Source organism: Pinus tabuliformis, chromosome 5_2, assembly GCF_031772625.1.
Source record: "Pinus tabuliformis cultivar Carrire ecotype Pingquan chromosome 5_2, CPIR1, whole genome shotgun sequence".
Lineage (NCBI taxonomy): Eukaryota > Viridiplantae > Streptophyta > Pinopsida > Pinales > Pinaceae > Pinus > Pinus tabuliformis.
This window is the reverse complement of record NC_142306.1, coordinates 187834492-187860960: the sequence shown is the minus strand read 5'-3', so window position 1 is coordinate 187860960 and position 26469 is coordinate 187834492.

The window sequence follows — 26469 nt, the reverse complement described above, 5'->3', positions numbered from 1 at the left end:
TAATGGTCAAGTTGAAGCCGTGAACAAAGTTTTGATCACTATGCTTCAACGCACCGTCAATATGCACAAGTCTAATTGGCATCTGATGTTGTTCCCAGCCTTGTGGGCCTACCGGACTTCCGTGAAGGACGCCACCGGTTTCACTCCATTTCAGTTGGTTTATGGATTGGAGGCTACCCTTCCTATCGAATGCGAGATTCCTTCGTTAAAATTAGCTGTCGAGTTGCTTCCCAACACCACTCCGGTGGAGGAACGGCTTCTGTACCTAGAACGGTTGGACGAGACTCGTCGTTTAGCTTCTCTGGCCATCGAAGCGCAAAAGAAGAGAGTCAAAGCTCACTTTGACCAGAATATTCATCCTCGTTCCTTCGTTGAGGGAGATCTAGTACTGCTCTACGATCAAGCTAAAGATAAGCCGGGGGCAGGAAAACTCGAGTCCATGTGGCTAGGTCCCTACATCGTGAAAAGAGTTTTACAAAAGGGCACATATGCGTTGATTGATTACGAAGGAAACCCTCTTGACAAGCCCCGCAACGGGCTTTATCTGAAGAAATATTATGCATGACTTCGTGCACTCACTTTGTACATACGTGTGTTTGGTCTGCATGATTTCATATTTTGCTTTGGTGTGAAAGCGTGTTTGCCTCTTATTGTGTTTTCTTCTTCTCGTGCAGATGTCCAGCGCACCTTATGTTGGTTTCGCTGATGGCGCCTGCCGTAGTACCTGCAATTTGTCTTCTGCGGCATGTGCGATCTACGATCCTCACGGACAGTTGTTAGATCTTCAAGGAGTCTGTCTCGGCCGCACCACTAATAATGTCGCTGAGTACAGTGCCGTAATAGAGCTACTGGCCGAAGCAGTTGATCTCGGCATTCGAGTTATGATGGTAAATCTGGACTCCCAGCTGGTCGTTCACCAACTTAACGGGCGATATTCCGTCAGAGACCAACGTATCCTAAGGTTGTACCTACGTGTCCGATTGTTAGAAAGGAATTTTGATTATATCACATACCAACATATTCCGAGACGATTAAACACGTTGACTGATGCATTGGCAAATCATGTATTAGATAGACATTTGCGAAATAGATAACATTATACAAGAAGACATAGAAAGCATAATAGAGTAAAGCATATGTAAATATTTCCTCAAGCATAGTTTGCATGCGTGTTGTGTGTGCTTTTAAGCTTGCTTTAAAAAACACTAAAAAACATGGGTCATCTGTTGTGCAATCCATACATAAGATCACATTTGTACTGAACATTTGCATAACATAAGCAAAGCATCAGCATATGTAACAAGATCCATCCACAAAATCGGTATGTATATATATATATATATATCGTGTGGCGCACTAAGGCGCTCAAAAAATAAGTGTATGTGTCAAAATATAAAGTCACTGTTCTCCATACATCGAGACAGATGTCTCACAAAACATCAAAAAGAAACCTAGGCGACTACTGTGCTGGGTTGTGCTCTCTATAGCACACAGCCGCTCGTGCCACCCGCCTCAATAAGCGGTGCACCCTGGGTGCCACCCCCACTGTATGGATCTGGTGCTCTATGGGAACCTCCTCGACTCCCTGATAGTCTGGCACGCCCACTAGCAACCCCTCAAGGTTGCGGGCTATGGTCTCGGAAGTATCTACTCCTGGAGGGACCAAGGCAAGGACATTAGCTCCCTACCCCTCTCTCCGTGCCTCTGGGGCTAAGCCGACGGGTCTGACAGGTCCCACATCTGCACACGGCGACATTTGTTAAGACATATGCATTAAAATCAAAAACATTAAAAAACTCAGAAAAAATCAAAGTCTCATACCTCCATCATCCCAGTGGTCTCCCGGCGGTAATGGCATGTCGGGATCGTTGCGGAAATCCATACCTGCGTATGGCCAATCCTCAACGAAAACGATCTGATGCTCCAACCACTCTCGAAAAACCACTCCCCAATGAGCTGGCCGACAACCACCCCCGCGTGGCATGATGCGACCCCATCGAGTGGCCCTCGTCTCCCGCGGACTCCTGGGAGGGTCCACGGCTATAGTCTGCAGCCGCATGACTAGCACCCACTCCAGAATGAGTGGGAGTAGGAGCGACCCATAGCCAAACTGTTTCGACTCTCCGCGTCGACAGTTGTTGAGTTGCCTCTTCATGCTGTTGGTCACCGCAGTGGCCCAGTCAAACACTGTAGGCTGCAGACAGTCAAGAGCTAGTAGCAGGTGGGTCTTCAAGGCCTCGTGGTTGGCCAAGCTTCCCGCTGCCCGGGTCACCATAAACAGGATGGTGCGAAGAACTATGTCTCTCACCGTGGGAATCGACACTTTCCCACTCCGCGTCTTCTCGGCCTTTGGACATACTCGAGCCATAAGTTGGTCGAGAGTCTCGCCGCTGGGCCGCTGCCCCTCTAGAATGGGCCTCGCACCCCGGCGCGACAAACCAGTCCAGAAATATATGTCCATGAAGTCGAACTCGATATCTTTACCAAGAATGGTAAATTTACCGTCTATATGGTTCCATGACCGGATCAGGAACTCCAGTAAGTCGTGATGAGCTCTCAGGCGTGGAGTCAAGAAGAATTTTAAAAATCCACATGCCCGCATGGCATCTCGACAATCCGCTCTTGCAAAAGCGGCGATATCCTCAACATCATGAGCCCTCTCTTGCCACTGGAAGGCCATTGTGTCCTACATAAACAATAAGAGCAATTAGAATGCTGGTAGGAAAAAATTTCACGTCCAAATTATCAAAAACAAAATTCAGCTGCGCCAGCGCAGCTGTTTCTAAAACAGACGCGCTGAAAATGGCGGTCCTTTGTATTTTCTTCAGGTCAGCGCGGAAGAACACGGGTTTTCCGCGCTGACCCGAAATTTGGTATGTGTATTTTTCATCGGTCAGCGCGGTCCCGAGCGGGAAACCCGCGCTGACCGAGAGCGCACCCATGGCTCAAAAACTCGCCCAATTGGGCCAATCCCACCGTTAAATTACGAATAAAAATGCTCAAAAAAGGGCACGTGGCAAGAGGAACCTACCTGGAGCAAGCCGTTCGCCAAATGGTGTCCCCACGAGGAAGAATTGGCTCCGTCAACTTCACAGCTTCACAACGTTCTCAGAGGCTCAATTTGGTAACAATGGTGAAAATGACTATTTACCTTTCTATTTATAGTAAAAATGGCTAAATTGACTATAATTTTTACGAATATGGGTTTGTGGTCATATTTTCACCATGGATTTAGCGCTTCTGTACTATTTCATACATGTTTTAATATGTTTTTTAACATGTCGAACGGATTTATACGGGTATTTTTATTGTGCAGGTCCTTCGAAACGGTGAAACTCATAACGATCCTAAAATCACTTGGTCGCAAACAATGTCGTCTTTGAGCTCTTTTCCGACACAAAACAAGAAAAGATGGCCGAGTCTCCTTTCAACTCGTTAAAGGGAATGAGAGGCGGTCATTTTAAGCCCTTTTTTCGACCGTGTAACTTAAAAAATTGCCGGGTGTTTGTCGTTTCGCGCTCATTCTTGGCTCTAAAACGACGTGTTTTCGACCGCTTTTCTACTTTTTCGGGTCAAAAAACACTATTTACGAAAAGTACTCCTCGATCGCAATGGTCGGGCGGTTCTTTCGAGCATTGTTTTATACTTTTTCGGGCTCGAGAGACACAACTCCACGAAAAAGGACCCCCCTGGAGTCTCCTTTTCCGCTGTCTTTTCAGACTCTCTAAACAAGAAAAGACGCCGAGTTTTCCCTTTGTCAGGCTCGTTAAACACTTGATGACATCGGACATTGTTGAAATGACACTCTTCAAGCATATGCTATCCCCGTCAAGCTTGTCGTCCAAAAATAATCGGGGTACCTGCCAGAAATGGTGGGGAAAATGGAATTGTAATCATAGTCGTGTCGGCAGTATGTCGCTCTTGAACATGGCACTCCTCTGCTTCGTGTCTGGGTGGGACCACCTCATCTTGCTTTTTCGCTGGCTTCCGTGGGTTTGGGTTATCCTATTTGGCTTATCATCTGCTCATTGCCATCGTTATCATACCCTTTGCTCATTTGATGTCAAATACTGCCAAATCCGCTATAGTGCCGCCGATATGTTCAAGAGAAGTTGACCTCTGAAATAACACAACCTCATCTGCTATCTCACACAAATCATGTTACCTCTATCTCGTGTCGATGATGTGGGAATCATCATGGCCCACCTTCGATCAAGGTCACTTCCTGTCGACTTCAGCTCATTATCCGGGAAGGTGACTTAGAGACTCCCTTCAGGTGCCTTAGAGCCTGCATGCCTCAATGGCAGGTTCTTCGTGTTCGACGCAAGGTTTTCATCATTGGCCTCCGATCGGATGATTCCGTGGGTGTTCGACACCAGCTCATTGATTCACACTCCACGGATTGTACCTATAGTACCTTGAGGGCCATTGTCATTACTGGTGGTACCTCTCGCGTCTGTTAACAGTCTTCATCATTGGCTGGTAATCAGACGATGTTCACGCATGTTCGACTTCAACCCATGTATTCACATGCTTGAACTTGTACTTTGTTCGGGTCGGGACGGAGCGCGAGACCCTGGATCCCTGTCTATTATGGTCCGGGCTGCGATTTTGTGGATGATCATTACATGACTCATTGATGGATGGCTGCGCCCATACCTGAGTCTTCATGGGTGGCTGCGACCATACCTTATCATTATTCTGGTCTCTTTAGCTGGATGGCTGCGTCCATTCCATAGACCTTTTCGCATGTCTTTTGGATGGCTACGCCCATGCCTAGACTGCATGTACTTGATTATCAGAGATATTCGGTCCTTCCTGGTGGTGTTCCGGTTCGGCAACGTGTTGTAAAGCATTTCACCCCTCCCACTCTCTCGGTCTTCATGCTTTAGGGGGCATCTGTTACACAGTAATCTGTCACTGCCTCCTTGTCAGTTACCCTGCTGTGTCAAGAATTCACAACCACCAAGTTCATGCCTTCTGAACTGGCCCAAAACCCACTTTTCCAAAGTTTTCCTCATCAGCGCGTTTGTATCTAAAATATCCGCGCTAACCGGCGGCTTATAGTGCATTCAATGCGCTGCCAGCGCGGAAGCACACGACTTTTCCACGCTGGTCGCCAGCGCGTCTCTGCTTGTGTTGAGTCGTGCTGACATGACTTTCCCAGTTATCGAGGCGCGACGTCAGCGCGTCATTTGCTTTATAATCCGCGCTGATCCTGTTTGGGCGGATTTGTTCCAACAACCAGCCTTCCAGATTATTCCAGGCTTGGTTGTTGGCTTTGTGAGTATCGACTCCCTTCTATGACATGTCTGTTCGACCCTTTGCAACCACTTCCCTCAAGGATAAGCTCATCCTTCCACCCTTTTAGGAGGCTCCTTCTCCTATATAAACTTCCACCATTACCATGAGCAGCTAGTTTGGAATAGCTTGGATTGTGTAGAGCTTATAGTGCTCAGATTGCTGCTACTATAGGTATTTGGTGTGCTAAGTGTGGAAGTGATTGATAGATTAAGGAAGGTTGTTTTGTGTTGCTAGTGTGAGAGAGAGTTTCTTGTCTTGGGAGAATCATTTCCAAAGGTGAATGCTTGAGACACTCACTGACTGGCCCCTCCTGAGAAGGATACCGACATCAGAACATTTGGTTGTACTCTTCTCTATTTTGATTAATAGTAGATGACTGCTACTATTGTTCCATTCTCATTTGTACATGCAATGGTTAAATGTGAATTACATCTTTTCTGACCGATGTATGGTTGCTTTTACTAGATTTCACGCTTACGTTTGTTTCCTCTTCGTGTGTGCGGGTATCTATTCGCGGGGATCGCGGAGGATTGTGACCAGCTGAAGCGAAGGAGCGAAGGCAACATCTCTTCGTCAAACGACAGCGCGCGAATCCAAGTAGGTGCTCTTTACCTCTTGTTTAATTGTAATTAGGAGCATGCATAGCAGCATTGTGTGATTGTTGCTAGACCCTTGCTGGGCTAGTAGGGATCGCCTCTATCCGTAGAGGGGATTTACCTCTCCAACAACTATGGTCTGGGATATGTCTCAAATGGTGATATACAACTGCAGGTATATACAGATGCATATTAGTAAGGGGGTGCTAAAGAAAAACAATACATTTGGAGGTTGCTTTAGTTTGGGCTCTTCCATGATTTCTTGGATGAGCAAGAAGCAGACATCTATTGCATTCATCACTACCGAGGCAGAGTATATTGTAGCCAATTTATCAAGTTGTGAAGCAGTGTGGCTTCAAAATTTACTCTCAGAACTATTTGATTAAGTGTTAGAACTGACTGTAATATATTGTCATAATCAAAGTTGTGTGAAGTTGAGTGAGAATCCAATTTTCCATGACAAGTCGAATCACATCGAGATAAAGTACCCCTTCATCCATGACATGGTGCAAAAGGGAGTTATGAAGCTCTAGTACGTCTCTACTCACGAGCAGATACTTGATGTTCTTACAAAGCCTCTATCTAGAGCGAAGTTTATATACTTCAGGGACAAACTTGGACTTGTTGAGAATGCCTCTTTCAGTGAGAGGGAGTGTTTATGAGATAGCATCATGGACAAAAATTCTCCTTGTGTCAATTATATTGACCCAATTTAGGGAGAATGGTCTGCTAGAGGACAACCATTCTTCATGTGTCATGTATGCTGACCCAAATTACAAATAATGGTCCTGAAGCATCAAGGTTGTTTAGCATCCGGCTCCAAATTACTCAAATAGAGTGTGCCCTTTGGCAATTCACCATGCGTCAAAGATATTGAAGTGAGTGATGGTGAACCAAGACTAGTTTTTATACCATGTGTTAGATAGACCGAAATTATGATGACTAGTTGATGCTAAACTATGTACCATGTGTTAAGTGTATCAACTAGGATTATGGTGAGAATGTACCATAGGTCAGAGGTACTGACCCAAATTATAGTAGCTTTTTTATATTTTTGACTTACCATGTGTTAAATTTGTTTGACCAAATTATGGTAATTGGTAGATGTTATCAGTTTACCATGTTTTATAGTTGTTAACCAGATTATAGTAACTTGTTTTACTATGTGTCACAATTTTTGACCAACTTATGGTAATTAGATTTGTTATAACCTTTTCTTAGAGAAATTTTTCAACATGAGAGCATCCAGATAGTCATTATGAATACCTCCCTAGCTAAGAGGGAGCATTGAATTTTGTAACAATGGTCAGTCTCCACAGTTAATATTTTTGGCCTAGATGTATTTATGACAATATAAAGCATGTTCTTCATGTTATTTTCAAAACGGAAAATATCAGACATGTTCTTCATGTTAGTTTCTAAAAGAGAAATTTAAATTTATAAATATTTAATTTCTTGGCCCCAAAACTTAAATTCGGCCCTCCAAAAAGTCAGGTTGGCCTGCCCCTTCAGTCACATCCATTCAACCTCTTTAGACACTATATATACACACAAAATTCATCCTCCTCCAAGGGTAAGTAATTCATTATACCTAAGGCAAGCAAAGAAGTGTGTGTTAGGCCAACAAAGAAGTTAAGCCTATTGCAGAGAAGAAGATTATCTGATGAAGAAGAAGATTGAATCTCTGAGGAAGGTGCAGGATCAAATTTCTGAGGAAAGGAAACAGATTGGAATTTTTAGATGGTATAGGACCAAATTTATGAGGAAAGGCAACAAACCAAATTTATGCCCTAGTAAATCTGATCAGCCAAAGATTTTTGGGCAGACTTATGACCTGACTAGAAGGCAGATAACCGGGTCTAACCTAGCTATATTGTTGGTAAGTTTGACCTTGTTTATGATTAGATGTATCTCTATTGAACTTAATGATTTCTCTAAGGAAAAGGTTGTTGGGTTTTTTCGCCATGTGTGTTTTTCCATGGTGAAAATATTGTGATCTTGTTTGGTTGTCTCTCTATATTCTACTAGCATTTTGTTTCTACTATTGACATCCTATGTGTGATTGCTTTATGATGAATAAGAATGCAAGAAAAGATTAAGCTAAGAAAAATCATAAGAAGTAATTATCAATTAGGATACTTGAAAACTCAACAATTACAATGGAATATCTCAAGCCTATTTAAATTCCTCATTGCATCGAAACCGATAGGTGCAAAACCATAGGCTACCAAAACCATTAGACAGAAAACACCATTGTTGACCTAAAACAGGTTTCACTCATTAAATCTTTTACTCAATCAAGTTTATCCTAACATTCCCCAATTTAAACTTGACTTTGGCTAATTATCCAGGTCCTAGTCCACTCAAAGTTCATATCCATGGTATCTAGGGATATTATATACACCCCCTCTTATCAAATATGTCTACCTCTAGACTTTATGAATAATTTACCAGGGGTACACATGCCTAACTAGGTTGTATAGTCGTATACCAATGTACATTTAATAAAAAACCTTCAACTCCAATATAAAATTATATATATATATATATATATTTCTTTATTGTTATTGCCTTTAGGACTGCATGGGAACACACTCACTATATTCATTGCTTCTTTTTTCCAAGAGTTCTCTTGTTAATGCTTGATAAATCCTTATGGCCCCTAACTAACCCATTATGTGAATACACTGTAGAGCAGTCCATTATAGTCATCTCATTGAGGCATTATGTTAAACATTTTGCATGCATCCTCCAAGTTCGGAAACTTGGAATACATATCCAAGGGGGAACTCTCCATAAACACATCCCATTCCATGGCTCTAAGACCATTTGTTAGGGATAAAAGAGAGAGAGAGAAAATACAACATAGCAACAACAACACTATTTTACCCTAGAAAATCCAAACTGGGAAAAGCCAACCTCAATAGATCTATTAATATCTACAATCAAAGTTGATCAAGATCACCAACTAAGCATTAAATATCACTCATTACTTGGCCCATTATAGTGGAATATATTAAGCCCATCTAAAGGCTTCATTACATCAAAACCAACAGGTATAAAACCATGATCATGAAAACAATTGTCGTTGACCTAAAATGGATTTCACTCATTGACTCTTTTACAAAGTCAAGTTTATTCTAACACATACAATATTTAAAAGTATTTTAGGCTTGATAATCATTGTCGGTATCCTTTTCAAGCAACAAACAATGAGAGTTCTTAGAGGTTTCGAGTACTCGAGGCAGTGTCCCTCTCGATGGAATGATGGTAAGATGTGTGCCACCTCTAAATCTAGATAAATTGGGGAGAAAGTCATCAATTATTCATTGCTCAACTCTACTTCCATGAAGAAAAAAAAAATTAAAAATTACAAGTTGTCATTCTTTGGGGTATCAAAAGAGAGATGAGAGAATTGCTTGGGTCAATCTTGAAGTCATATTGATTCTCTAGTGGGATCTCTAAGCTTTTGAAATTTTCCTTTGATGGTAATTCTAGAAGAGAGTTATCCTTTGGCAATTCTTTTTGAAGAGCCGTTAGAGGAGCCATGTTCCTTGTGACTTTGAGGGGTTCTCTTTAACTCTTGAGTTTCCTTTCAAACCTAGACCTTTTGTTTATTGGGAAGAGGACATTTGTTCACCAAAAGCTTGTAGACATTTGAATGGGGTTCTTTCATGGTCCAATGGTTATTAGAAAGTGACAAGCTCTTTTCTAATAATGATGTAGTTGGCTAGAACCTTTATGAGGCTTAATACACCAAGAAACCTAGTCATTTACATATTCCATTTTTCTTTCTAAATATAATTGGGTTCATAAAATAGACCTAGGGCATTACTAGTTTCACCAAAGACATCATCTAGACATATAATCAGAGGTATATTTGGTAGCCTTACCTAGATTGGATGATAAGCCGCATGGGCTGATTTGGAGTCACAACAAAGTTAGTTATACCTTTTGTGAGGTCCAATCCAATAAGCAACCTAACCATTCCCATGTTCCCCACTTCTTTGTAAGTATTATTAGCTTCGTAAAATAAAAACAAGGAATTACCAATTTCACTAAAGACATCATATAACCATACACTTAGAGGCAAACCTTATAGCCTTACCTAGATCATATAGTAGTCCGCATGGGTTGAATAAAGATTGAATTCCAAGTGCCACTTTTGAAGAAAGAGTAATTTCAAACCTCATTATCTTTCCTAAATAATTTTATCAACATTTTCCTTTGAATTGAGGATCCAAATCATCCACCCTTTTACTAGGACCATGCAATGAGGGAAGTAACCTAACACTACAACAAAGGATTCTTTCATCCAATCTTTTAAGGATTCTCCATTCATATATTTGCATGGAAAGTGGTCAACAATAACTGACTCCTCAAGATCCATCACTTCATTTAATTTGATATTATCACCTAAGAGTAGTTTTACTACCTTATCCTTTCATTTAATGCAATATATCCTCTTCTTGGCTTTTATAGGTCCTAAAACTTGGTGGTTAGATTCCAACAATTTAGAAATGGGTATTTCAATTTTTAAATCTTAAGTGAGGGTATCATTAGCAAAACCCTACACAAGTTATCACCTATAAAATCCTCCTCGCCAAGAAATTAAGAGTGCGAGAAGCCTAGAAGTAGGTCTAAGGACTTAATGATTTAGGTGGGATCTTGGATGACGAGTATGAATGATCATTGGTTTCTACATTTAAGGAATAAAATCCCTTGCCTTTTAGAGCCTACACCATGTACCTTCCAAGATCATCAAATAGGTTGTTGTGATTGCTTAAAAAAATCTGTAATGTCATAGCACATAGTCTTGGTAAGTTGGAACTATGAACACTAGATTATTCTCTTGCTAACTCACCCATGGTTGTTATGGATTCTTCCTCCAGCAGGTCTACTCCAATTTCAATACTTCTAAACAAGGGAGGGGGGTTCAGATATGATCCTAAGATCTAGTGGACCTGACCAAGTTTTTTGGCCCTCTAATGGATCTTTAGAGAAACCCACAATTTCATCCTTGTAGTATAAAATACCCCTTAGTCTATAAGCATTCCATCTTAAGCCAGATACCACATTAAACCCAAGATTATGTTAAGGCCAAATAGACTACAAATGGAAGTTAAAAAACTAGTGATGACTGAAGAGAACTAAACGAATTTACTGTAATGGATCATGGACCAAACCTGAACCCTAATATTAGCTCCCATCATGCTCATATTGAAGAACCTCACATCTTAAAACCAAAATGTGACAATGAGGTTGCCTCAAACCCCTTTTGAAAACCAATCTTTACTCATATTTTAAGCATTAATCACATGGTTGTAGGCATGATGATTTGAAATCATTAATATAACTAATATTTCTAAATGGAATAACTACTAGTGGGGGAATTGTTTAGATTTGCCTACGATTTGATATGGAAGGCCCATACATTTCAAAAAAAATAAAAATCCAAAAATTGGTGCTAGATAAATAGCCATTCCCTTTCATTTGTAAAGGAAACTTGGGGATTTGGCATAGTAATAGAAGAATAAGAAAAGTCAAAGGAGAACAACAAAATCCTCATAACACTACCCTTCTTCCATTGCACTTGCTTTGAAAACAAGGACACCAACTACGATGGAGGCGATGGCGTAGTTGACAGTTATCCAAATTAATGTTATGCACCAAATACTTAAGACATCATCCCATAGCTTTCGAGATCACTCAAAAATTTGATGTGATTACGTAGCAAATTCTCTTAAGTAATGGTACATGGTGTCAGTGAGTGGGAAATCCAACCACTAGACTGTTCGCTTGCTAACTCTCCTAGAATTTCTATTGTTTCTTACTCTAGAAAATTTACTCCAATTTTGATACTTCTAAGCAAGGGAGGCTTTAGATTTGGGCTTGAGAGTCATTTTGTTGGACTAGATTTTTTCGCCCTCTAGTGGATCTCTAGAGAAATCTAAAAATGTATCTTCCATATTGTAAAGAAGCCCCTAGTCTTTAATTATTTCAACTTAAACCAATCATCACACTAAATCCAACATTGCATCACACTGAATAGACTGCAAATGGAAGTTGAGAAACTAATGATGGATGAAGAGAACTCAATTGACCTTACAACAATGAGTTTTATGCCAAACCCTAACCCTAATCTTAGCTCTTTCAATGATAAAACAAAAGAACCTCAGGGCTTGAAAATAAAATGCAGTGAGGAGGCTACCTCATACTACTTATGGAAAATAGATCTATACTCATATTTTAGGCATTAATCATAGGATTGTAAGTATGACAATTAGAAACTATTAATTTAATAGTATTTATGAATGGAATTCCTAAGTGTAGAGTGATAGTTTACATTTGCCTATGAATTCAAATATGGAAGGCCCATCCATTTCAAAAAATAAATATTAATTATCTGAAAAATGGGTCTACATAATAGCCACTCGCCTTCATCTATAAATGAAACTTGGAGATTTGGAAAAAAAAAACAAATAAACAAAACAAAACAAAACAACCAAGGGAGAATAATAAAACCCTCAAAACCCTACCATTCTTCCATTGCAGTTTCTTTGAAAACATGAATAATAATTGTAATGGAGGTGATGGCGTAGTGGATGCCTATCCAAATCAATGTTATGCACCAAATACTTAAGGCAACGCAATAAATCAAAAGTATATACAATGTACACCAAATGTGAGTGTGGACCATAACTCCAAGATAGATAAGAAGATGAGTTACGAAATAACTCCTTCAATAAGAGTAGAACCTCCTCCAAATATGCTAATACTTTCATATGTCCAATCACATGTTCTCTGATAATGACAACATGATCTCTATATATACATATTCACAAATCGTACATGTGGCACCTTTATTAGGCTTATCACTATTACATATTTATCCCCATATATGCACCCATTGGGCTCATATCATTTACATTTAGCCCCATATATGCCCCCCTTGTGGTCATATCATAGTTAGTCATTTAGATATGAATTAATAGTTAACATTGAGTATTTGTATAATGGAGTCTTACTAGATGGTAAAGCAAGTGTGATGATATTCCCTCCACTAGAGTTAAATCTCCCCTAAGTACATATTAGCCCCCATAGATCACGACAACCACTCAAGTTGATTAGGTGTTGTGTTGGAAAAAGTTCCTAGCCTTAGTGTAAAATGACATTTTGCTTCAAAGTTTATCGGATAATGCTAATAATTTAAAATAGTGATACATTTTTTTTAATACCTAACCTTTTCCACTTTGAAGTTGATTGGACATCTCTAATAACAAAAAAATACATTTAAAAATTTGAATACCTAACCTTAAATTTGTGCTTTAAATTATAAGAATAAAAATGTTAAATATCAAACCCTAAACAAAGTATGATAACCTTTTTATAATGATGCTTATAAAAAAGATGACAAGATAATTACATGTCTTATTATAATACAAGGAAAATGGTTGGTCGGAAGAAATTAATTGTAATACGAGACTTAATGAAAGATGTTCTTTGTCCCCTACCCTTTTCTATATTTATAATGATAAGTTAGAAGTGTGTATGGAGAAAGTACGTTGCACTAGCACTAGTTTGGATAGAATAGTCATTATTCTTCTTCTTTATGAAAACAATGTTATTTTTTTGGCATGGAGTCCCTCCAATCTTGAAAAGCAACTTAGAATTTTCAAATATATTTGTGCTAGCTTTGGAATGTTAGAAAAAATAGAGAATACAAATGTTATGATAATCAAATCTAAGCAAATCACCTACCCTAAATTTGTGCAAGACAACAACATATTAGAGGAAGCTATTCAAACAAATTCTTTGGAGTTTATCTTCCTCACAAGAAATATAACCTCTATAATCCTTCTCCTAGAGGGGTGACTTCCACCAATAAATGTATGATCATGGACTTAACGCACTGGCACATACTAATAACATGAAGATCGACAAGCTTCTTAGCATTGTTTTAAATAGCAATAAAGGCTTAGTAGAGGGTGGAGTAAAGATGTGGATTCTTGGCTTAACATTGGGGGATAAATGATGGGGGTATATCTACAAAATATGCCTTTGAAATATTATCATAACTAAATTTAAAGAGAAATTGTGAATGAGAAAGATAATGCATTACAAGGAGATTATAAACTCCAAGCCAAAAGATCAAAATTTTCATTGTAACTTCAAGAAGAAAATCAACATTTTTGAATTAAGACCATACACTCACGATCTTCAAACTAAAACTAGATGTTGGACTTAACCTAAAACACTATGGAAAAAAATTGTTATGATATCGAAAAAATGAAAGATGAAAACATTTATCCTAAACTACCATGTGATAGAAACACAAAATATTATTTTCAAATCCTTTATAACATTATGAATTCATACACCATATCAACTCATAAAAATAAATAAAAAAATAAAAATAAACGCATTTACAATATGTTGCAATCAATTAATTTTTAATTCAAAAAAAAATCCTATCTTTTTATTTTCTTTTCTGTAAGCAAGTTGTTCTATTATAAAAAATCAATTCACACATTTATAGAGCATAATAATTTGATAATCAGAGTTGTCCTGAGAGAGACCATTGTCCATATAGGGAAATTAATTATGTGAAGCCTATACATTGGAAACTATGTAGTACAAAACATTATTGGTTCAACTGTAATACATATACATTTATTTAAAGGGTGGTATTGCTTGAAGAGGAAACCAAGACCCCTTGTAGTCTTTGACCTAATATGTTGACATAAACTAGAAAAATAAAATATGTGACCTATGATAAACCAATCATATAGTTAGAGCATTAGACTCGTGGAGGAGTGAAGCAACCCAAAGCATTAGTAGAGAGGTCGACGAGGATGTCTCAAGTGCTAGGCCTAACCGCAGATGGTAGAACCATCCACTTGCAGAATGTTAGAATAATGTAGCTATGCTTTTCCACCCTAGCTAGTCACTTTGTTATCTCTACCCTTTCTGTCTCCTGAATAGCGAAAGCATGAGTGACCATTAGCTTTGTGTGCCATTAGAGCTCAATTCTTCTGAAATATTTGGTGCCATGAATGCAACTCATTCTGGAGTTTGGAAGGAACTTTGTCACCTCGACTCTCGATTTCTCAACCACTTGAGAACCACATCCATTTTTTTACCTTGGTCTCGATAAGCTTTAATTTATTCTTCATTGATCGGGAGGTTGCTCCGTGGAAGAGATAAACAACCTCTCTCGTGGTGGCTTTAGTGTGGGTGCAATGAGTGATCTGTAAAGTACCATGGATATTCCACTAGATAGTCTGTCACAACATATCTACTAAAATATATGAGAAAATATGAAATGTATAATATGAGGGTTAGTTTCTCCTTGGATTTTTGGATATTTTAATTACTATTTATTATATGTGCACACAAATTATAACTATCCATAAAATAAAGAACAAAAATAATAATCACTAACAAACCACAATAACAAAAGATATGACCTGGGAAACCCTTTCAGGGGAAAACCCAACTAAAATTTGAGGTTTCTCTGCTCTCTCTTACTCTAAATGGAAATGGATGCAAATACAAAAAAGTGAGGCGTGTGGCCCATGGGATGCTATAATTCACAAACCCTCTATGTTTTCTCTCTCCTTATCCACCCTCGGCTACTTTACTAATCTATCGAACAAAATGCACTCGAATAGAATGGAGCCACTTTTCCTCTAAGTGGCATGGTTATAACATAACTCAATAGTCTACTAGTGGTTAAGTTTCACTCTGACTCTTAACTAGAGCTATAATATTCACTCTTCTAGAGCCTTATTCATCATGATCATGCATCTATCCCCTTTTGTATGAATAATGGGGGTTGGCATGGCATCCTCTCGAATCATTGTGGTCAAAACAGGAAGGTCAATTTCCAAATGGCATAACTTTTACTTGTAGATTCCAATTGAGGAAATTATTGTGTCGTTGGAAAGGTATCTATGTGGAGAATAACACTATGGTGTGCATTCTTAGGCGGTAAATTTTTACCCCCAAAAAATGCTGTTTGGTGCCTCAAACTACTTCAAGAAGGTTTCAAACCCCAATTTCTCAAATTAGGACCCACTAGTAAAAATGGTCTTGAAAGATTATTCCTTCAATTTTTCCACTCTCAAAGCATCAATATGCATGAAAAATAATATAATGCTCCAATATTGATCACACCACCCCATTTTGGGAAGTTTTTGGTCTCCAAAATATTCTACTGAATGAGGTGAGGAAAGTTTTCCTTTGTCTTCTCTCATGTGTACCTTTTAGTTTTTCCTAAAAGTTGTCCTTTTAACCCAATCCACCAAAGGTCATGTTGCCCATGTCTTGTAGTTTTGTACCTAATTTACAAAAGTGTATCCTCTTTAAACTATGCCTGAGCATACGGTGCCAAATCCTCTATAGAAGGTAGGACTTGCTCCTCTTCGTGATCTAGCATGGAAGGCTCATAGAGTTTTAGATTCTCTACATTCACCACATAGTAAATGTGTATGTATGGGGGCATATTAAGTCTATAGGTGTTATCTTCCACCTTCTCCAATATCCCCAAGGGACCATATCGCAGAACCTTTATTTTCTTACCAGGACCCTATAGCCTCTCCTTCTTCAACTGTAACCATATCCTGTCTCCCACATTGAGTAACTTTTCTATCCTGTGTTGATCATGTTTGGCCTTGCATTTTTCCTATGATTTTTGCAGCGTCTCTTATACTTGTAGACAAATTTTCTTGATATTATTTGTAAACATTTCTTCCCTTAATGCATCCCCCTGTAAGAGCCCCCCTCACTCCTTCTTGTTGCCCATATGCAATATCCAAAGGTGAAGGTGGAAAATATCTAACAGAAGTTTTAATTGGAGACTTACCAATGGAAGTGTGAACTGCTATGTTATAAGAGTGTTGTATATATACCATATTTTCATTTGAGATCTCCAGATGCTTCTGATTGTAACCCCTCAGAAGTTACACCAAAGTCTTGTTGACACTTCTATTTTCCCATCTATCTGTGGATGGAATGTTGTAGACCTCTTTAACTTCATTTCCATCTTCTCTCACAATGTATGTTGAAAATAGAAAGAAGAAATGCTAAAAATAGAAGTGCTAAAATTAGCACTGCTATAAATAGCATTTCGGGCTACATTCCAATTTTAGTTAGTCCCTAAACTAAAATTGTGAATTAAAATTCGAATTTGATCTTAGCAGCTGTTTGTAAAATAATTAATTAATTCATCTTGAGTTAATTAGTTGTAGAAAATCAAACATGAAGTTTATGTGAAGACATGCAACAGTTTCTCCATTGGTTGAGGAAGTTATCCCTTAACTAAAGGAGATCACGATGAGTTGTACTTTGAGTTGTAATTAGTTAGCTCAGTGAACTGAGTTAAGTCCAGTTAAATTAGTTCAAATAGTTTGTTGAAATAATTGTGAGTTCAGTTAGTTAATGCATGCATGCATGTAACTGCTGCACTTCAGATAACTGAATATTCTCTCATAAATAACTCATGCATGTCAGTTCAGACAGAGACCCAGTTGAGATCAGATGATGGGACAGTGTACTATCAATTGCAAGAATATTCCACGGAGGATATCTCTTGCATGCAGAAGGAATTCATTCCTTGGAGATTGCGCAGTTACTTTTGGGTTTAGTGAGTGTGTGATGAGGCCAATTCACACAGGTGGCAGCATTGGACCCCAAGGAAAACTGCGCAAGGTAATAGGAGGCTTGGAGGCATGAGGGAAGGCATATCTTGTGTCTATTCAGTCTGTGAGCTATATTGTTGGATTGTATCGAGAGCAGAATAGCTTGTGAGCTGATGCTTTGTGTAATCTGAACATATTTTCACTTGTATGATAATACAGAGATCTGGGTTTTTAGCTGAGGCTTTCCCCAGAGTATTCTTTTGTGTTTCATGTGTGATTGATTTCTCATTCTCTGTTATATGTGTTCTATTTGATCTTGCTCAAATTCGATTAAGCTTCCACAAGTTTGTTGTAGAAGTAGATCTTGTATTTTGCTTTAGTATATTGCATAATCAGTTGATCTACAGTAACAAATTCTACATGGTATCAGAGCAAAGGTGATCAAAGCGAAGAATAGTATACAAAGAAGGGAGAAGTTCGAAGTTTGAAGTTTATGATTATAGAAATCGAGTTCTTATCAATCTCAATTTCACCAATGGCGTTCAACAGTTTAAGACTCGAGTATGCCCTTGATGGCAGCTCAAATTATATAGCCTAGAAGGATCGCATAGAAGCAGTATTATAGGACAATAGTCTAAAGGACTTCATTGATCAAGAAGTCCCCAAGCCAGCAGCAGCTAATGCTACAGAATTGGCGAAATGGAAGAAATGTGTGGCTAGAGCAAGGAGAATCCTCCTGGAGGGAGTTCAAGACCACATTGTCTCGAGCCTCCATGAGAAGGAGACACCGTTTTCGATGTGGCAAACATTGAAAGATCTATATCAGAACAGCAGCGATCAGAGGAAGTTGGCGCTAAAATACAAGCTTCGGAAAATCAAATGTGAAAAGGGTAACACGATCTCTACATATCTGAACAAGCTCACCACCTGTAGGGATGAGCTTGGAAGTGTGGGGATCACGACAACCGATGATTATATGGTGAGTCTTACACTCCTCAGTCTTCCTAAGAGTTGGCATAGCTACCAAGACCCAGTTAATGGAAGAGAGAAACTACCAGATTGGGAACGACTTTGGTTGGATCTAATGCAGGAGGAGATAAGAAGAAGCACTAGAGATGGATCTTCATCAAAACAAGATGATGAAGAAAATCCAGCCTTAGCGAGTAAGACGAGGAAAGGGAAAGGGAAGGCGTCCCATCCCAAATCCAGTTCTTCCCATGGTGGGAAGAAGTTTGACAAATCGAAAGTGTGATGCTTTCATTGTCATGAAGTGAGACAATATGCTACGAATTATCCACAAAAGAAATCCAAGAAGGGATCCTTGAAGGGATCAGATGGTGAAGCACTAGCCTCACAGTTCGAGTTGGATTTCTCTCTCATGGCATGCATGGTTTCATCCATGGTGGGATTTGTTTGGTACCTGGATAGTGGAGCCTCTTTCCACATGTCCGATGACAAGAATCTTTTCAGTACCCTGGAGGAGAAGGATCTCCAAATGCGGATCGAGATGGGCGATGATGGAAAGTACCATGTTTCAGGTGAAGGTACGGTTGTGTTTCAGAGGGAGCATGGAGCTCCTCTCACCCTGACTGATGTAAAGTATGTATCGGGTCTAAAGAAGAATCTTGTGTCTGTCGCTATGCTAGAAGATAAAGGCTATGATGTAGTCTTTAGTAAAGGAAAGGTATTCCTGAGGCATATCGGTACTGGACAGACAAAGAGGATTGGGATTCGAGTAAAGAATCTCTACAAGCTGGAGGTAGACGACTGTGCTGCATTGAGTTCCAAAGCAGAGGTGGTGCAAAGCCAAGATGTTGGCAAGCTATGGCATAGAAGATTGGGCCACTTGCACCATGGGGCCTTGAAGATCATGCAGCAAATTTCTACCGGACTTCCCAAGGGAAAACTGGAGCATACAGATACATGCAAAGGTTGTACCTTAGGTAAGTATGTGAAATCTTCCTTTCAGGATCGAGACAATAGAGCTAGAGCAATCCTGGAGCGAGTTCACACAGATGTTTGTGGACCATTCTCTACAGCCTCCACCGCTAAACAAAGGTACTATGTTATTTTTATTAATGATTTTTCTCATAGATGTTGAATCTACTTTATGCAAAAGAAGGATCAGACCTTCTTGAGGTTTTCTGAGTTTAAATCCTTGGCAAAGAAAGAATCTGGAAAGAAAATAAAAGCCTTGCGTAGCGACAATGGTGGAGAGTATGTCTCCCAACAGTTTAAGGACTTCTACGCTGCAAAAGGAATTAAACGGGAGTTGACAGCACCCATAACCCACAGTAGAATGGGGTGGCCGAAAGGAAGAACAGATCGATTGTGGGAGTAGCTCAAGTGATGTTGCATGACCAAAGCCTACCACTCCATTTGTGGGTTGAGGCATGCAATATAGCAATATACTTGCAGAACAGAATCCGCATTGTATACTGGGAATGAAGACACCTATGGAGGCCTTTTCTAGGAAGCGACCAGATGTGAGTCACTTCAAGATCTTTGGATCATCAGTTTATTGCCATGTGACCAAAGATGCCTGGAAGAAGCTAGATCCAACAGCTGAGTTGGGGATACTTGTGGGGTACACTGATACACCCCACAACTATCGGGTGTACCTGCCTATCAGTCAGAGGATAGTGGTACGCAGAGATCTGAAATTCGACGAGAAGAAATCCATGTGAGTATCACTTGAGAGGGAGCTCAAGTTGCATGCAGAGGAGGAACTTTCAGTTCCTAAGGAGGAGGAGCCTCAGATTGATGCGAAGCAGCCGCATACAGAGGATTCGGGAGTGGAGACATCCACTCATGTTGAGTCTTCCAGAGATGGGTGGAAACACTCAAGGGAAGCTGACAGGTTGATGCTGGATGCACGGGAGAATGTGGGACAGCCATCTTCTTAGCGCAGACAGAGGAGGTCATCCGAGCAGTACACTGGTTACATGGCCCTGGTTGAGGAGTGTGTAGAGTTTGAACCTTCTTCATTCGAGGAGGCAGTGCAGCAACCAGTTTGGGTTGATGCAATGGTAGAGGAGTATGACTCTATCATTCGAAACAGTGTGTGGGATGTTGTCCCAAAACCTCAGGACAAGTCAGTGGTGAGTTCCAGATGGATTTACAAGGTAAAGCAGGCAGCTGATGCAAGTGTTGAGTGTAGAAATTGAATAATATAACACTTCTTCACAGATATTATCCTGATTATACACTATTTGCAGAATGCATGCATAATACATAACCTCCTCTACCATTGATCATCAATTTGCGGAATTAAAAAAAATCGCATGCGCACATTGAAACATTAATCACACATATCAACACAGTATATAATGGGGAAAGCATACAGCTGAAAACCCCCAACTATCTGTATATTATAATGATAGAGAACATGTAACAATACATAGTACAATACTCCTCACAAGTACTCAGTACTATCTCCACGTGCTACACACAAACTAGCTCCGATCTGAACAAGTCACAGGTTCAAATTTCCTCCACTGTTTTCCTGCCTCTACTGCGCAATCCAAGTTGAGAATAGATCAGATACAAGTTCAAATTCCCTTAGCTTGTACTGTGCAATCCTCATTGACAATCTCAATCAATAATTGTGCAAATCTTATGCACAGCTATAGTCACAACTGATAGTAGTCTCACCCTTTCACCCACCTCTAACACTTGTCTCCACTGAACTGTCCATGCACTGAGTTAACTGATGCATTCTTTAGTTGATTTATGAGTTAATAATTAGTGAATTAATTAATAATTAATTCACATCACTCATCACTAGTGTATTTGGCAGTTAGACTAAATACAACTAGTTCAACTAAGTCAAACTGAACACAACTCCATCAACTCCTCAATCAACTCCACCAAACTCAATCACTTGAGTTCTAACTGAAGTCCATCATGCAATAGCTCAACTAACCCATAGGAAAAGCGTATTTCCTTCTGGCAGTTGCATGTGCCACATCCGTAGCTCGAACTGAAGTGCTGCAAGAGGATAAGATAATGTTTATAGTCCAAATATTATTAAAAACTAATAATATTCGACTGTTCTATTTTTTTACTGGAAGTCTAAAAATAGACTCCGCCCATATGTCTAAAAATAGAGGTCCATCTATTTTTACCAACATGACCAATCATCCATAAATAGCATCCTGCAACTCATAGACCATGATCCATATGTCTAAAAATAGACATAGTCTAAAAATAGACTTTGCGCCAAAAATAGCCTGCGGACCCACTTAGTGAAGGCGACTTCTTTTCACTAAGCTCCATCATCTTGTTGCATTTTCAACACTCCCTCTCAACAAGATATGGATTATTTACAACCCCTATCCTGCCGCTGTGGTATTCGAATTTGCTCCTGGTGAGCGCCTTCGTCAAGATATCAGCATCCTGATCCTCCGTGGGAATGTATGAAAGTAACATGATTCTCCGCTGCACACAATCTCTGATATGATGGTAACTGATGTCGATGTGCTTGGATCTATCATGAAATATTGGATTAGCCGAGAGTTTAATGCAACTTTGGTTATCACAATAAATCACAGTAGGCTTTAAGAGTGACCCAAACAACCCAACCAGGATCTTCCTCATCCATATAGCCTTGCATGCAGCCAAACTTGCTGTCATGTACTCAGCCTCTGCCGAACTGAGTGCCACGGATCTCTGCCTCCTGCTGTACCATGAAACTGTTATCGACCCGATACTAAAGTTCCCTCCAGATGTTCTCTTTCTATCCATTGGGTTCCCTACCCAATCTGCATCTGTGAAGCCACATAGCTTCACATCATCCTCCTGTCTGTACCACAATCCATATCCCGATGTGCCTCTGAGATAATGCAATACATGCTTGCCTGCCTTCCAGAAGAGCTTAGTTGGCTTAACCATAGCTTGTGAAAGCTGGTTAACAACATAGCATATATCAGGTCGTGTATTGACCAGATACATAAGTGACCCCACCAACTGTTGATAAACAATGGCATCCACTACCTCCGCTGAAGTAGCATCCTCCTTCCTCCAACCTCCAGGAAGAGGAGTATCAACAGGCTTGCAGCCATGCATGTTGAACTTCTCCAGTATCTCCCGGGCATACTTACCTTGAGAAACAAATAGTCCATCACTGCGCTGCCAAATTTCAAATCCCATGAAATAATGAAGGAGGCCCAATTCCTTCATCTCAAACTCTCTAGCAAGATCCTCCTTGCATGAAAGTATCAACAGCTCATCTCCCGTCAAAATCAAATCATCTACATAAAGTACAATGATCAGCAACTTACCCTCAACCACAATCTGGTATAGGTTAGGATCTGCCTCACTCTTGGAGAATCCAAGTCTGGTGAAATAACTGTCTATCCGTGTGTACCAAGCATGAGGTGCTTGTTTCAACCCATAGAGTGCTCTCTTGAGCCTGCACACATGCGACTCGCTGCTGAAAATCTCGAAACCTTCGGGCTGCTATATGTACACCTCCTCCTCAATGACTTCGTTGAGGAACGCAGTCTTCACATCCATCTAATGGATGTGCCACCCCATCTGCGCTGAGAGAGCAAGAATCATCCGTAGAAGAATACCTTGCGATAGGTGCAAAGGTCTCCTCATAATCAATCCCCTCTATCTGTGAGAAGCCTCGGGCAACAAATCTTGCCTTGTACTTCTCCACACTCCCGTCAACTTCCTGCTTCACTTTGTAGATCCATCTCAAACCCACCACTGATTTCCCCTCCGGTCTTGGGACAATCTCCCGTGCACTGTTTCTGACAATTGAATCATACTCTTCCACCATGGCATCTACCCATGCGAGATCCTCCACAGCTTCCTCGAAAAAGGATGGCTCAGTCACAACACATTTTCTCACAAGAGCCATGTATCCAGTGTACCGATCAGGTGACTGTCTCTGTCTGCGCTGTGCTATAGGTGGTCCTACAACCTTCTCTGCATCTTGAGCCAGTCGCTCAGCTTCTATAGTGCGCTTTCACCCTCTGATGGTTGGCGTTGCATGAGTGGTCTCTTCGACTCCATGAACTTCATCTTGTCGCTGATCCACATCCTGAAGCTCATCCTTAGGAACTAATAGCTCCTCATCTGCATGCAAGTGTGGCTCCCTCTCAAGCGAACACTTCATGGCTTTCTCCTCCTGAAATTTGATATCCCGTCGCACACTGTCTGGAGAATACACATGATAGTTGTGGGGCATATCAATGTACCCCACAAATATCCCAACCTCTGCGGTCGGCTCCAGCTTCTTCCTGGCATCCTTCGTCACATCCATGTAAACAGGAGAACCAAAAATCCTCAAATTGGAAATATCAGGCCTCTTACCAGAATAAGCCTCCTCGGGTGTACTCATGCCAAGTATATTGTGAGGACAACGGTTCTGCACATATATTGCAGTATTGCATGCCTCCGCCCACAAGTGAAGGGGTAGGCCCTGATCATGCAACATCGCCCGTGCAGCACCCACGATCATTCTTTTCTTCCGCTCAGCAACCTCGTTCTGTTGTGGGTTATGGGGAGCTATGAGCTCGCTTCAAATCCCTTCTGCGCTGCAGAAGTCCTTGAACTCACCAGAGATGAATTCACCACCATTGTCGCTCCTAAGAGCCTTCACCTTCTTCCCCGATTCCTTCTCGACCAGTGCTTTGAACTCACAGAACTTTGAGTATGTCTCGCTCTTCTTCTGCATGAAGAAGATCCAGCACTTTCGAGAGAAATCATCAACAAAGATCACATAGTACTTGTGCTTTGTTGTCGAAGCTACTGAGAAAGGTCCACACACATCTGTGTGAATTCTCTCAAGGATCATCGTGGCGTGACTATCCTTCTCGTGAAAGGTGGCTTTCACAAATTTTCCCAAAGTACACCCCTTGCACTGATCTGACTACGCAAGAGTGCCTTTAGGAAGCCCAGTAGAAATCTGTTGCAGTATCTTCAAGGCTCCATGGTGAAGGTGGCCCAATCTTCGGTGCCACAGCTCGCCATCATCCCGGCTCACCAATCCTTCTACCTTGCATGCCATTGTTGTGCAGCCATCTACATGCAATTGATAAAGGTTCTTGACTCGAACCCCTATCTTCCGGGTTTCTCCAGTTGTCTTACTGCGCAGGAAAGCCTTTCCCTCACTGAAGATAACATCATATCCCTTGTCTTCTAACATCGCCACAGAGATAAGATTCTTCTTCAATTGTGGAACATGCATCACTTCCTTCAATACAAAGGGTTTACCATACTCCCTCTCGAAGGAAATGGTATCGATACTGGTCGCACTGTATTTACCATCATTGCCCATCTCGATGTGCACTCCAAGATCTTTCTCATCCAAATCAGAAAACAAATCTCGATCTCCTGTCATGTGAAAAGATGCACCATTGTCCAAGAACCATACCGATCCCATCACACTTGATACCAAGCATGCGATCAGCGAAAAATCCAACTCAAACTGCGAGGCTAAGGCCTCTCCCACTGCAGATCCAACAACTTGCTTATTTTTCTTCTTCTGTGGACAATGCATAATGTCCGTGCTGGTGACAATGAAAGCACTTCACCTTGGACCTGTCCTGCTTCTTGCCTTTTGCACCGGAATGAGAAGCTTTCTTGTTCTTCCCCTTCTTTGCTTTGGCAGCCAAAGTGCAATTTTCTTCATCAGATGCCTTTGATGAAGATCCGTCCCTGGTATTCTGCCTGATCTCCTCTTGCACAAGATCAGACCAAAGTCTCTCCCATCCTGGCAATTTCTCCCGACCATTGATAGAGTCCTGATAGGAATCAAACTCTTTAGAAGACTAAGGAGAGCCAAGCTCACCAGGTCCTCATCATCGACAATCACCCCCACACTTCCCAGCTCATCCCGACATTGGGTGAACTTCGTGAGATACTTGGGCATACCGTCTCCTTTCTCACACTTAATGTTTCTGAGTTTATCCTTGAGCGCCAACTTCCTCTGGTCACTCTTGCTTTAGAATAAATCTGTCAACGCTTTCCACATCAAGTATGGAGAAGCCTTTCCATGCAGGCTAGATACAATGTGATCCTTCACGCCCTCCAACAGAATCCTTCGACACTTTGCTGTCTTCTTTTGTCAAGCCTCAACTTGAGCAGCATCAGTAGGCTTTGGGACCTCAACATCTATGAACTCCTTCAACCCATTGTCATCTAACACCGCCTCCATCCTGTCTTTCCATGCAATATAATTCGAGCTTCCTTCAAGGGCATACTCCAATAGCAATCCGTTGAAAGACATTTCAACTTCGACACCAAGAAAACACTGCTGCAAATTCGAATTCCACTAGCTCAAAACTCAACCTCTTCTAATCTAAAATTCATGAGAACAAAGTATTTCTCGTACAGAGATTGACTGTATGGGCATTTACCGGATATCTCACCTTCCAAAATAAGGATGAATCCAGAGGCTACCTGGCCCGATTACAGACTCTGCCTGAAGAAATAAAATGTAATCACTTTCTGAATAATAGATCTGATGATCAACTTCGCTCTGATACCATGTAGAAATTTGAATAATATAACACTTATTCACAGATATTATCCTGATTATACACTATTTGCGGAATGCATGCATAATACACAACCTCCTCTACCATTTATCATCAATTTGCGGAATTAAAAAAATCGTATGCGCACATTGAAACATCAATCACACATATCAACACAGTATGTAATGGGGAAAGCATACAGTTGAAACCCCCAACTATCTGTATATTATAATGATAGAGAACATGTAACAATACATAGTACAATACTCCTCACAAGTACTCAGTACTATCTCCACATGCTAAACACAAACTAGCTCCGATCTGAACAAGTCACAGGTTCAAATCTCCTCCACTGTTTGCCTACCTCTACTGCGCAATCCAAGTTGAGAATAGATCAGATCCAAGTTCGAATTCCCTTAGCTTGTACTGTGCAAT